Source organism: Hordeum vulgare, chromosome 7H (assembly GCF_904849725.1).
Source record: "Hordeum vulgare subsp. vulgare chromosome 7H, MorexV3_pseudomolecules_assembly, whole genome shotgun sequence".
NCBI lineage: Eukaryota > Viridiplantae > Streptophyta > Magnoliopsida > Poales > Poaceae > Hordeum > Hordeum vulgare.
The window spans coordinates 292371019-292383726 of record NC_058524.1 but is presented as its reverse complement, the minus strand read 5'-3'; positions in this window follow the sequence as shown (position 1 = coordinate 292383726).

Sequence of the window (12708 nt, the reverse complement as noted above, 5' to 3'; positions counted from 1 at the left end):
AGATTACCCTCTGATCTAGAGAGTAATATCAAAGAGTTTATCAACTCACAAAAGATTTTCAATGCGTCCATAGAGGAAAAACTACTCAAAATTGACGATTTGGCTAGGAGCGTTGATAGAATGTCTAGTGATATTGATGCTTTGAAAGTTAGATGTGCTCCTCCCAAGATCAATATTGATAAAACTTTGAAAGCTATGCGCGTTTCCATGAGTGAGAGCAAAGAAAGAACCGCCCAAATTCGTGCTAGACATGAATGGCTTAAAAAGGCGTGTTCTCATGATAAAAATCACGAAGATCTTAAAGTGCTTGGTGTGACTCCCATTGTATCTTTGTTTTCTTGTGTCAAACCTAATGATGATGGGGCTGGATATGAATCTACTTTGGTTGAAAAATGCCCCAATGATTCGGAGTCCATCTATCTTGATGCTAAAAGCATTGAAAGTGGAGTAGAAAATATTAAAACCTTGAGTAGTAATGAAAATATTACTTTGGATTTCGAGGAATTCAATTATGATAGTTGCTCCTTGATTGAATGCATTTCCTTGATGAAATCCATGCTAAACTCTCCACACACTTATAGCAAAAACAAAGCCTTTACCGATCATATCATCGAAGCTATGATAAAATGTCTTGAAGAGAAACTTGAATTGGAAGTTTCTATCCCTAGAAAGCTTCATGATGAGTGGGAACCTACCATCAAAATCAAAATCAAAAATTATGAATGCAATGCTTTGTGTGAGTTGGGTGCTAGTATTTCCGTGATTCCAAAGTCTTTATGTGATGTTCTTGGTTTTAATGAGATTGAGGAGTGTTCTCTTAATTTGCATATTGTGGATTCTACTATCAAGAGACCCATGGGAAGGATAAATTATTTTGTTATTATTGCAAATATGTACTATGTACCCATGGATTTCATTGTGCTTGACATTGATTGCAATCCTACAGGCCCTATCATTTTTGGTAGACCTTTCCTAAGGACTATCGGTGCTATCATCGATATGAAGGAAGGGAATATTAGATTTCAATTTCCATTAAAGAAGTACATGGAGCACTTTCCTAGAAAGAAAATAAGATTGCCATATGAATCCATGAAGAGGGCTACTTATGGTTTGAGCACTAAAGACGACGATACGTGATTCCATCGCTTTATGCCTAGCTAAGGGTGTTAAACAAAAGCGCTTGTTGGGACGCAACCCAATGAATTTATCTTTTTCTTTCTATTTAGCTGCATCCACACCATCATAATTCTGTTGTGATAGTTTATTTTTGTTTATTATTTGTTTGATCCAAGCAAAACCTTTATGACTAGTCTTGGTGATGGTTGTTTGATCCTGCTGGAAAAAGATAGAAACTTTTCGCTCACGAGATTATTTTTCATTTTTATTCAGAAAGAGATTTTGAGTTGATTCGTTTTGCTGCTGGTTGATGTGCCTTTTGCCCAAGCAGTCGTAATGTTTCAGAACTTTTTAGGTAACATAAGTATACGAAGTATACAGATTGCTACAGACTGGTCCGTTTTTGACAGATTCTATTTTTGTTGAGTTGGTTGCTTGTTTTGATGAAACTATCGATAGTATCGAGGGATACTAGTCATGGAAAAGTGAAAATACAGTAATCCAACACCAATATAAATAGAAATCAAGATTGCTACACTACCTAAAGAGGTGGTAGTTTGTTTTCTTGTGCTAATGATATCACGAGTTTCTATTTAAGTTTTGTGTTGTGAAGTTTTCAAGTTTTGGGTGATGTTCTCATGGACAAAGGGATAAAGAGTGGACAGAGCTCAAGCTTGGGGATGCCCAAGGCATACCAAGACAAATTCAAGGACACCAAAAAGCCTAAGCTTGGGGATGCCCCGGGAAGGCATCCCCTCTTTCGTCTTCAATCCATCGGTAACATTACTTGGAGCTATATTTTTATTCACCACATGATATGTGTTTTGCTTGGAGCGTCTTGTATCGTAGGAGTCTTTTTTCTTGTTGTGTCACAATCATCCTTGCTGCACACCTTTTGCGAGAGACATGCCCTCATTGTGATTTTGCTAGAATGCTCATCGTGCTTCAGTTATATCTTTTGAGCTAGATAATTTTGCTCTATGTGCTTCACTTAGATCTTTTAGAGCACGGTGGTGCGTACCTTGGTAGTTGACTTACGCTATGAAAGTAGTCCCAAAGGTGATAGATACCCAAAGAGGATACAAAAACCTCCATCTTCATGTGCATTGAGTAAAAAGAGAAGTTTTGATTCCTCTCAATTAGTTTTGAGATGTGGATTTGGTAATATTAAGAGTTATGTTAGTAGGGTGTTGTGAATCTCGAAATACTTGTGTTGAAGTTAGTGATTCCCGTAACATGCACGTATGGTGAACCGCTATGTTAGGAAGTCGGAGCATAATTGATCTATTGATTGTCATCCTTTGTGCTCCAGTCGGGATCGCGTGATGGTTTACACCTACCAACCCTTCCCCTAGGAGTATGCATTTAGCATTTTGTTTCCATTACTAACAAAAACTTTCGCAACAAGTATGTGAGTTCTTCATGACTAATGTGAGTCTATGGTATAGATGCACTTTCACCTTCCACCATTGCTATCCTCTCTAGTACCATGCAATTTTCGCCGGTGCACAAACCCACCATATGCCTTCCTCAAAACAGCCACCATACCTACCTACTATGGTCTTTTCATAGCCATTCCGAGATATATTGCCATGCAACTCCCACCGTTCCATCTCATGACTTGTGCCGTCACTCTCATATTGCCATTGCATGATCGTAAGATAGCTAGAGAGATGTTTCAACGTCATACGCCAAGCTACATCGTTGCACATCCCGGTACACTGCCGGAGGCATTTCCTATAGAGTCATCATTGTTCTAAGCTTTGAGATGTGAGTAAATAAAAGTTTGATGATCATCATTATTAGAGCATTGTCCCATGTGAGGAAATAAAAAAGAGGCCAAAGTTGCCCACAATAAAAAATAGAGAGAGATATGGAAAGAGGCCAAAGAGCCCAAATAAAAAAAGGAGAGAAAAAGAGAGAAGGGACAATGCTACTATCTTTTCCACACTTGTGCTTCATAATAGCACCATGTTCTTCATGATTGAGAGCCTCTCGTTTCATCACCACCATATGCTAGTGGGAATCTTTATTATATAACTTGGCTTGTATATTTCAATGATGGGCTTTCTCAAATTGCCCTATGTCTTCGTGAGAAAGCAAGTTGGATGCACACCCACTAGTTCTCCTTTTGAGCTTTCACATACTTATAGCTCTAGTGCATCCTTTGTATGGCAATCCCTACTCATTCACATTGATATCTATTAATGGGTATCTCCATAACCCTTTGATACGCCGAGTCAATGTGATCATCTCCTCCTTTTTTGTATCACAACCACCACCACACTTTATTCCACCTATAGTGCTATATCCATGGCTCACGCTCATGTATAGCGTGATAGTTGTAAAAGGTTTGAGAAAGTAAGAGTGCAAAAACAATTAATTGACCAATACTGGGGTTGTGCATGATTTAAATTAGTTGTGTGGGGATGATGGAGCATAGCCAGACTATATGATTTTGTAGGGATAACTTTCTTTGGCCTTTTTATTTCGAAAGTTCATGATTACCTTGCTAGTTTGCTTGAAGTATTATTGTTTTCATGTCAATAGAAAACTATTGTTTTGAATCTTACGGATCTGAACATTCATGTCACATGAAAGAAGTTACAAAGGACAAATATTCTAGGTAGCATTCCACATCAAAAATTCAGTCTTTATCACTTCCCTGCTCGAGGACGAGCAGGAGTTAAGCTTAGGGATGCTTGATACGTCTCCAACGTATCTATAATTTTTGTTGGTTTCATGCTATTATCTTGTCAAACTTTGGATGTTTTGTATGCCTTTAATATCTTTTTTGGGACTAACTTATTAACTCAGTGCCAAGTGCCAGTTCCTACTTTTCCGTGTTTTTGACCCTTTTGAGAGGAGGATTTTAAACAGAGTCCAAACAGAATAAAACTTCCGAAAAGATTTTTTCCGAAACAGAAGACAATCGGGAGACTTGAGAACCAAGGAACAGGGTCACGAGGGACCCCACAAGCCCTCATGGCGCCATCGGGGGGCCCCGCTCCTCCCAGGCTCGTGGGCTCCCTGGGACTCCTCTGCCCTAGGTCTTTCGCCTATATATTCCCTAAAATCCCAGAAAATCAGAAGATCCACGAAAGTACTTTTCCGCCACCGCAAGCTTTTGTCTCCGCAAGATCCCATCTGGGGCACGTTCTGGTGCCCTGTCGGAGGGGGGATTCGGATATGGAGGGCTTCTTCATCAACACCATGACCTCTCCGATGATGCGTGAGTAGTTCACCATAGACCTACGGGTCCATAGCTAGTAGCTAGATGGCTTCTTCTCTCTCTTGGATCTTTAATACAAAGTTCTCCATGATCTTCAGGGAGATCTATCCGATATAATCTTCTTTTGCGGTGTGTTTGTCGAGATCGAATGAATTGTGGATTTATGATCAGATTATCTATGAATCTTATTTGAGTTTCTTCTTATCTCTTTTATGCATGATTTCATATCCTTGTAATTCTCTTCGAGTTGTGGGTTTTGTTTGGCCAACTTGATCTATGATTCTTGCAATGGGAGAAGTGCTTGGTTTTGGGTTCATACCGTGCGGTGACCTCATCCAGTGACAGAAGGGGTAGCGAGACACGCATCGTGTTGTTGCCATCAAGGGTAAAAAGATGGGGTTTTCGTCATTGGTTTGAGTTTATCCCTGTACATCATGTCATCTTGCTTAAGGCGTTACTCTGTTCATCATGAACTCAATACACTAGATGCATGATGGATAGCGGTCGATGTGTGGAGTAGTAGTAGTAGATGCAGAAAGTATCGGTCTACTTGTTTCGGACGTGACGCCTATATGTAAGATCATTGCCTTAAGATATCGTCATGACTTTGTGCGGTTCTATCAATTGCTCAAAAGTAATTTGTTCACCCATGGTATTATTTTCTATTTTGAGAGAAGCCTGTAGTGAACACTATGGCCCCCGGGTCTACTTCACACCATATTTTCAGCCTTACACTTTTACTTCGTTGCACTTTCTGCCTTCAGATCTCACTTTGCAATCAATCTTGAAGGGATTGACAACACCTTCAGAGCATTGGGTGCAAGATCTTTTGTGTTTGTGCAGGTACTCTGGACTTGATGCAATTCTCCTAATGGATTGATACCTTGGTTGTCAAACTGAGGGAAATACTTACTGTTCCTGTGCTGCATCACCCTTTCCTCTTCAAGGGAAAAACCAACGCAAGCTCAAGAGACGACAGAAGATCTCTGTCGCCATAGCAGGGACGTCAGCATCGAGTTCAATCACATCTTGCGGCTCTGCACATGTCCACAAGACACTCAAAAGACCACTCGTATATCCAAAGCATTAATTTGGAATGAATCGCTGGAAAATCACAAGGGTTACCTTTAGATGTAGTGACATCAACGCCGGCACTACCATTGTTAGAGGTCTTGGGATCTAGTGAAGCGGTCGAAGTATTAGGACTACAACAGAAACAACAAAAACCTGATCATCACTAGGAAGACATTGCTCAAACTAGGGCGAACCACTTCGTAATGGTACTTACACGAAGCCACATGCACGTCGACCTTGATGCATGGCAGAACGGCCTTATGAGGATTGGAGCTCGTGTTCTTGGGTTGCTTGGCAGCCTGCTCTGGCAGCTCCTCAGGCTTGCTGAGATCCCTCTTGGAACTGTGAGTCAGCATTGCTGACGCACCCGGCTTCGCCATCAACGGAGTTTTTGGGACGCCTGCGCCGACTCTAGGGTCCTGGCGCACTTTGGAACGGGTCTCCATCGGAACTTTGTCAGAGAAAGAAGATTCTGCCTCATCTCCATTCTCCTCCTCACTCTCCTTTGTCTCCTCATCGTCGCCTTCATCGTCTTCATCATCCTCCGAACCCTCCATGTGCTTGGTGTCTTGGTTTTCAGTGTCACTCTCCACTACAATGGATGAGCGGTCAATTGCCGGTACGGAACGGACCAGCCTTGTAAAAGTCTGCCAAATGAAGGAAGCGAAATCACAAATGGGAGTTTAAACAATGAAGAAATTCACTCGGTACACATGCTTGAAGGCTCACCTCATTCAGCTGATGTTCCGCCGAGAAAAGAGGCACCTCCCTGGAGCCCGTGGGGTTATCCTTCACTTGGGTAATGGCCATGAGTTTATTCTCCAACGCCTCTTCCCCGATCTCCTCAGGGTGGACTCGATTCGGATCATTCAGCCCTTCATATTTCCACATTGTATGGGCTCTGGCCTGAAGAGGCTAGATCCTACGCTGGAAGAAGATCTCCACGTGGTCGATCCTGTTCACACCCTTCCGGACAAAGGCAACCTGTGGGGACCCCAACTTACGAGTCATGATCGCCGAATGAACGTGCTCAGTGATCCCAGAGATCAATGCTCACCAAACACACAGATACTGAATATTAAGAGTCTTACATCCATACATACCATTTGATACCAATAATGATCTTATCGGTCAGTCTTACAATATAGGGCCTTGAGGGCCAACACACCAAATTGGACCAATAGTGGAGTTATTGGTCGAAAGCGTGAACCCATGCCATCAGCCTTAACCTACAGGCATTATGACTGGGAAGCATCCTAGCTCGCAAGAACGTCACCAAGTTAATCTTCGTCATATCCTGTTCTTTCGTACCTGGTCAATGAAATAACCAGTGGCAAACCAATGAGTACTTTTGATTGTACTCGCAAACAGCCCACGATATGAACAATACAAGTGAAGGATAACAATAAAATGCTTCCTTGGTGGATATCCCTTGGTGGTAATAAACATGATCACATGTATGCATCATAAGTTAAGAACTACTTTTCAAGAACAGGTTACAGATATCAATATATCTGCCAAGGGCTGAACCATCTGGGTTCACCCTATATGCCAAGTCACCAAACTTGGTCATATCCTTACTTTCATAATAACTCCTTCTTATCACAACTCACACACACTTGGTTTATGCGGAAACGACTGGACGTAGTTTAAGCAGGATTACCCAACTGTCCTTGACCGTGGGCACGGCTATTCGAATAGTTTTACACTCTGCAGAGGTAGTACGCTGGACCCATGAGATCCGGGAAACTTCCGTGTCAGCCATGACTCGCGGTATATAACATACCGAGGTAAGTACCCGATCAATGCTCTTCTTCTGACGATACTAGGCAAAGAGGTCCACTCGATTGGTACCCAACCCACATGTTGTACGTCTTACAAGCATCGACTCTGGACAGTATAAACCACACGGGGACCAACGGTGTGCCTGGAACACGTAAAAACGGCATAGTCGGCCTACCTGGCACGACCCCATCACGAGAGTGACCACACATCACTCCCGCCACTAGTAATGTGGCTCTTTGCTAGTACCGACCAGAGTAATCAACACAGCCCCGTCCCATAAGGGGTAACGTGGTTGTACATGTAAGGTTGGGACGGTCGACGCATCATAAATCTAATCCCATTTCCAAAATCATACTCACACAAATACCTGGTGCACCACTTCCCCAAAAGTGGCCACCTAACTCATCATCTCCCTCGGGCATTAGTGGCACCCGGAGGGGTTTTCATAAATCTTTGATTTATACCAACAACATACTCATGCTACTATTACTCTAGCTTTACTTGTCAACATGATACTAGCATGACCCTCATAGGTGGTAGGATCAAGATTAATGCATGTGCTCCGGAGGAGCCATCAGTAACATCACATCAATGATTTACGGGTACTTATTATCATATGCAACGGGAATATTTGCTACACTAGCATGCATCATAACATATGCTCAGACATGGTCAAAATGGCTGCTTGCCTTTGCTCACATAATCCCTCGGGGTCTTCGAGGTCTTCCGCTCCAACTCCGAGTACTCCGTCTACCCGTTAACTATCATCGGAAACAGCCACGGTAAGCCACACAGCAGGCAAGATTAAAGTGCTACATAAATGGAAGTTATATTTTTCTTGGACCTCTCTCGTCATAAGAAAAATACCTAAAGCTTGATAAAGGAGAGTTGGACCATCAGGGATTTCTAAATGGAGGAAAGGAGGAGTAGGAGATTCTCTATGAAGGCCATAGAAAATGTTATGATAAAAATGAGTGGAGTCACTCATTTAACAAAGAATAATTTTTGAAATATTTAGAAAGTTGTTTCACTGGATTTGGAGTTGAAATGAATATTCTATATATTTTTTAATACTAGATAAATAGCAATAGGAAGCTATTTATTTCACGCAGCAGAGTAAAGTCTGATAAAAATGTTGACCAAGGCTTAAAAAATGGGGCATGATATAATAAGTCTGTGAAAATTGGAATCACTCCGTTTGGGGTTGATTTGGATTCTCTAGGAATTTCACATGGTGGGGTTTAAATTATCCAGATTTGGATTTAAATAAAAACACCACAGAAAGGTTGCTTGGAAAAATGTGCAAAGCACATATTCGGATAGCCCTTGATTTTTGGGACGTGTAAGAATTTGACTCAAGAAAATTGGAGTTAAAATGAATTTGCTATTGAGTTTTGAAGTTACTAATAAAAGAAAATAAAATGGAAAGGGTTTCTTCCCCGGGCTATTGTGCACGTGGAGGCGCCAGATAGGAAGATGGGCAGGCCCAACTGCCGTGGCCACCGGCAGGCTGAACACGCAAGAGGCGTATTCACGCGAATGTGCCTTCGACACGGGGAAGGCGCAAAATGGCGGGGCGCCTCCACTTACCTGGCTGGGCCCGGCTCACGAGAGCCTTACAGGAGGGGCCCTCCTGTCATGCCCTACTCCTTCCTCCCGCTCGGGCAGGGGAGAGGAAGGCCCGATCCGGCCAGAGCCAGAGCCCCGAGTTGATTTGGATTCTCTAGGAATTTCACCTGATGGGGTTTAAATTATCTAGATTTGGATTTAAATAAAAACACCACATAGAGGTTGCTTGGAGAAATGTGCAAAGCACATATTCGGATAGCCCTTGATTTTAGGGACCTGCCGGAATTTGAATCAATGAATTTGGAGTTAAATTGAATTTTCTATTGATTTTTAAAGTTACTTATAAAAGTAAAACAAATGGAAAGGGTTTCTTCCTCGGGGTATTCTGCGCGCGGAGGCGCCAGATAGGAAGATGGGCCGGCCCAACTACCCTGGCCACCGGCAGGCTGAACACGCAGGAGGAGTATTCACGCGAATAATCCTTCGTCACGGGGAAGGCGCAAAATGGCGGGGCCTCTCCACTTACCCGCCTAGGCCCGTCTCACGAGAGATTTACAAAGAGGGGCCCTCCTGTCATGCCCTTCTCCTTCCTCTCGCTCGGGCACGTGAGAGGCAGGTCCGATCCAGATAGAGCCAGCGCCGCCCCCAGCTGCCACGGCTGCTCCTCGTGACGGCGGGTGCCCCTGCTGGCCTGGGGGAGTCGCACCTCCCCCGTCCCATGGCCTGGGGCGCGAGGGCGAGGGCCGGAGCCCTCGGACGATGAACTGCGGAGGAGGCTATGCCCGGCTCGGCCTCGGTCACGCGACACCATGGGGCCTCGGGGAAGGAGTTAGGGATGAGAGGGAAGAGGCTGAGGGAAGCTCCTTGCTTTCTAGGGAGGAGGAAGGGCCCGGAGGGCACGAGCTCGACCGAAGGCTGGCAATGGAGCCTTGGCCATTGGAGGGGGCAGGCAGAAGAGGAGGCTTGGGAGGAGAGCGGGGCTCGAAAGGGAAAGCCCTGGACATGGACAAGAGAGAGCGAAGCAAGAGAGTCTTGGGAAACAAGATATAAGAGAGGGAGAATAGAGAGAGAGAGCTCGAAAGCTCTCGGTGATCTCAGGGTACGGGGCAAACATGCGTTCCAGGGGCACTTTGGAGGCGAGTTGGTGTCCGACTACTAGAAAAATGCCTATAGCTAATATGGATACTAGTGGCGCACCGTGCATGTGGTGTGCCACTGCTATATAGCAGTGGCGCACCAGCTAATGGTGCGCCATTAGTAACAATATTACTAATGGCGCACCGACACTCTGGTGCGCCATTAGTAAGTTAGGCCTGGCCCCCCACCCCTTGCCAAACTTATTAGTGGCGCACAACAGGAAAGTGCGCCATTACTAGTTTTAACTAGTAATGTCGCACCATACCCACGGTGCGCCACTACTAATATTTGTTTTTCTATTTTCTTTCAAAACTAGTAATGGCGCACCACACCCAGGTGCGCCATTAGTAAAAATGTTTATCAATGCCGCATTTCTAACAGGTGCGCCATTGGTAACCTGACCCCAGGGGTACTACCGCTACGGGGAGCGGTACTACCGCTAGGAGCCCATGTAACATGACTTTGCTAGGATTTTTAGGGCTGACTCCACGGGAGCAGTATTACCGCCACGGGGAGCGGTACTACCGCTACGTGGAGTGGTACTACCGCCAGGAGCCCATCTAACGTGGCTTTGCTAGGGTTTTTAGGGATGACTCCACGGGAGCGGTACTACCGCCAGGGGGAGCGGTACTACCGCTAGTGGGAGCGGTACTACCTCCAGGAGCCCATCTAACGTGGCTTTGCTAGGGTTTTTAGGGCTAATTCCACGGGAGCGGTACTACCGCAAGGGGGAGCGGTACTACCGCTATGAACCCAGCCTAACGTGGTTGCTAGGTTTTTCGGGCTGTCTCCAGGGGAGAGGTACTACCGCCAGTGGGAGCGGTACTACCGCTATGATCCCAGCGGTACTACCGCCAGGGCTAGCGGTAGTACCGCTACCAATATTTTTTTTAAACTAGTAATGGCGCACCACTCCCTGGTGCGCCATTAGTAACCCTGGTTACCAACGGCGCATGCCTGGGTGGTGCGCCATTGGTAACCTGAGACCACTAGATATTTTTCCACACACTCACTTTCCCACACACTCACTTTCCCCATTTCATTCTCTCCACCCCTACCAATTAAGCAATTGTCTCGGCTGCCTCCTCCTCCTCACCTCATTTGCACCATAGATTCACCCAAATTATGTGGTTAAATTTCCTTTTTTTGATAGGTTAGTAAGGGGAAAGCTTTCTTCATGTTCTAGATCTACTTTTTTCTCCCTCTCCAATGTACACACTTTGGCCTAGATCTACATATGTTTGTGGTGATGCATATGTTTGTGGTGTTGCATATGTTTGTGTTTGCACGTACCGGTATTTGAAATGCGATAGTTGCCAATATTTTGCCAGAATGTTGATTCATTTCCGTTTCGGCTAGAATTTGGCACTATGCATATCTTTTTGATCCTATTTTTAGGCAAAGTCATGCCAAAAAAATTTGGTTCTAAAATATCGTTTTGCTTTACCCCACAGGCGACCATAGTCCGCACGATGACCGAAGGCATCATGAATAGGTTTTTGAGATCCATGAAGGCCGAGATGCTTCAAAAGAACGAGACGGAGATAAGATGCCCGTGTCGAAGATGAAAGCTGAAGAGCCTTATGGACCCGGATTCCAGACAGGTGTGGGACCACCTGCTCGTGCGTGGTTTCATGGATGGCTATCGGTGTCAAGGTGATGAAAATGATTATGAAGTCTTCCATGGGGGCCGGGCAAGAAATAATGAAGTGCAGCAAGACAGCGAGGACGGGCGACATGATCATGAAGTAGATGCATGACACAATCATCATGTAGAAGATGCCAGACATGATGATGAGGAAGACGAAGGGCATGACCATGATGATGAAGATGCCGGAGCAGAGGACAATGGGCCATCGATGGCCCGGGTGCAGGACTCTCATATCCAAGAGCTGCTTCTCAAGCAGACGGGTAACGCAAGAGCTGCCGCCCGAGAGAAAGCCAAGCTGGATCAGCTATTGGTAGACGCGGTTACTCCATTGTATGAAGGATGCAGGCCCGAGGATACCTGCCTAAAAGTAACTCTCATGGCTTTAGAGATGAAGGTAAAACACAAAATGACCGACAAATGCTTCGACGAGAACATGTCATTCTGGCACGAACGTCTTCCCCAGGGGAACAAGTCCCCGACCAGTTTTGAGGAGGAGAAGAAAATTGCAACACCCTCAGTTTAGCTTTCCTCACTAATTAACTTATTTCAAAAATTGGGACCAATTCATTTTTTTTGTGAATGCTTGTGATGCTAGAACTAGCTATTGTTTGCCTGCTTGCTTGAATGCATGTGATTGCTCACCAATAATTCTCTCTATTCTCCAACTCACCTCCTTAGCCCATGTTCTCCTGCCTAATGATCATGCCATGTGTTTAGGACCAATACCTATTTTTACCAAATATTATTTTCACCAAAAGGCATTTCTTTGAATTGAACTCTCTGACCTCTCAAGTGAGGTTTGTACTACATGTCCTCAATTAGCGAACTTATTTTTGCACCAATTATTTTATTTAAAACCTATTATCAAAATGTCTTTCAAAAACCACAATATTATTACTTTAAAAGTTATTTTATTATTTTATTTAAATGCCTTTCTGTGAGGCCAGAAATGGTCTCTTATGAAGGAAAGTTATTTTTATTGCTTTCAAAATATTTGAGAAAATTTAGGGAAACTCAGTGGATATATTTATTCCATATATATGAGTTTCAACACATGGTCATGTCCAAAATATTGGCCAAAACCCTCCAAAACCATTCATGCCTATTTGAAGCTTTTGAAATATTTCTATTAGAAATATTCTCA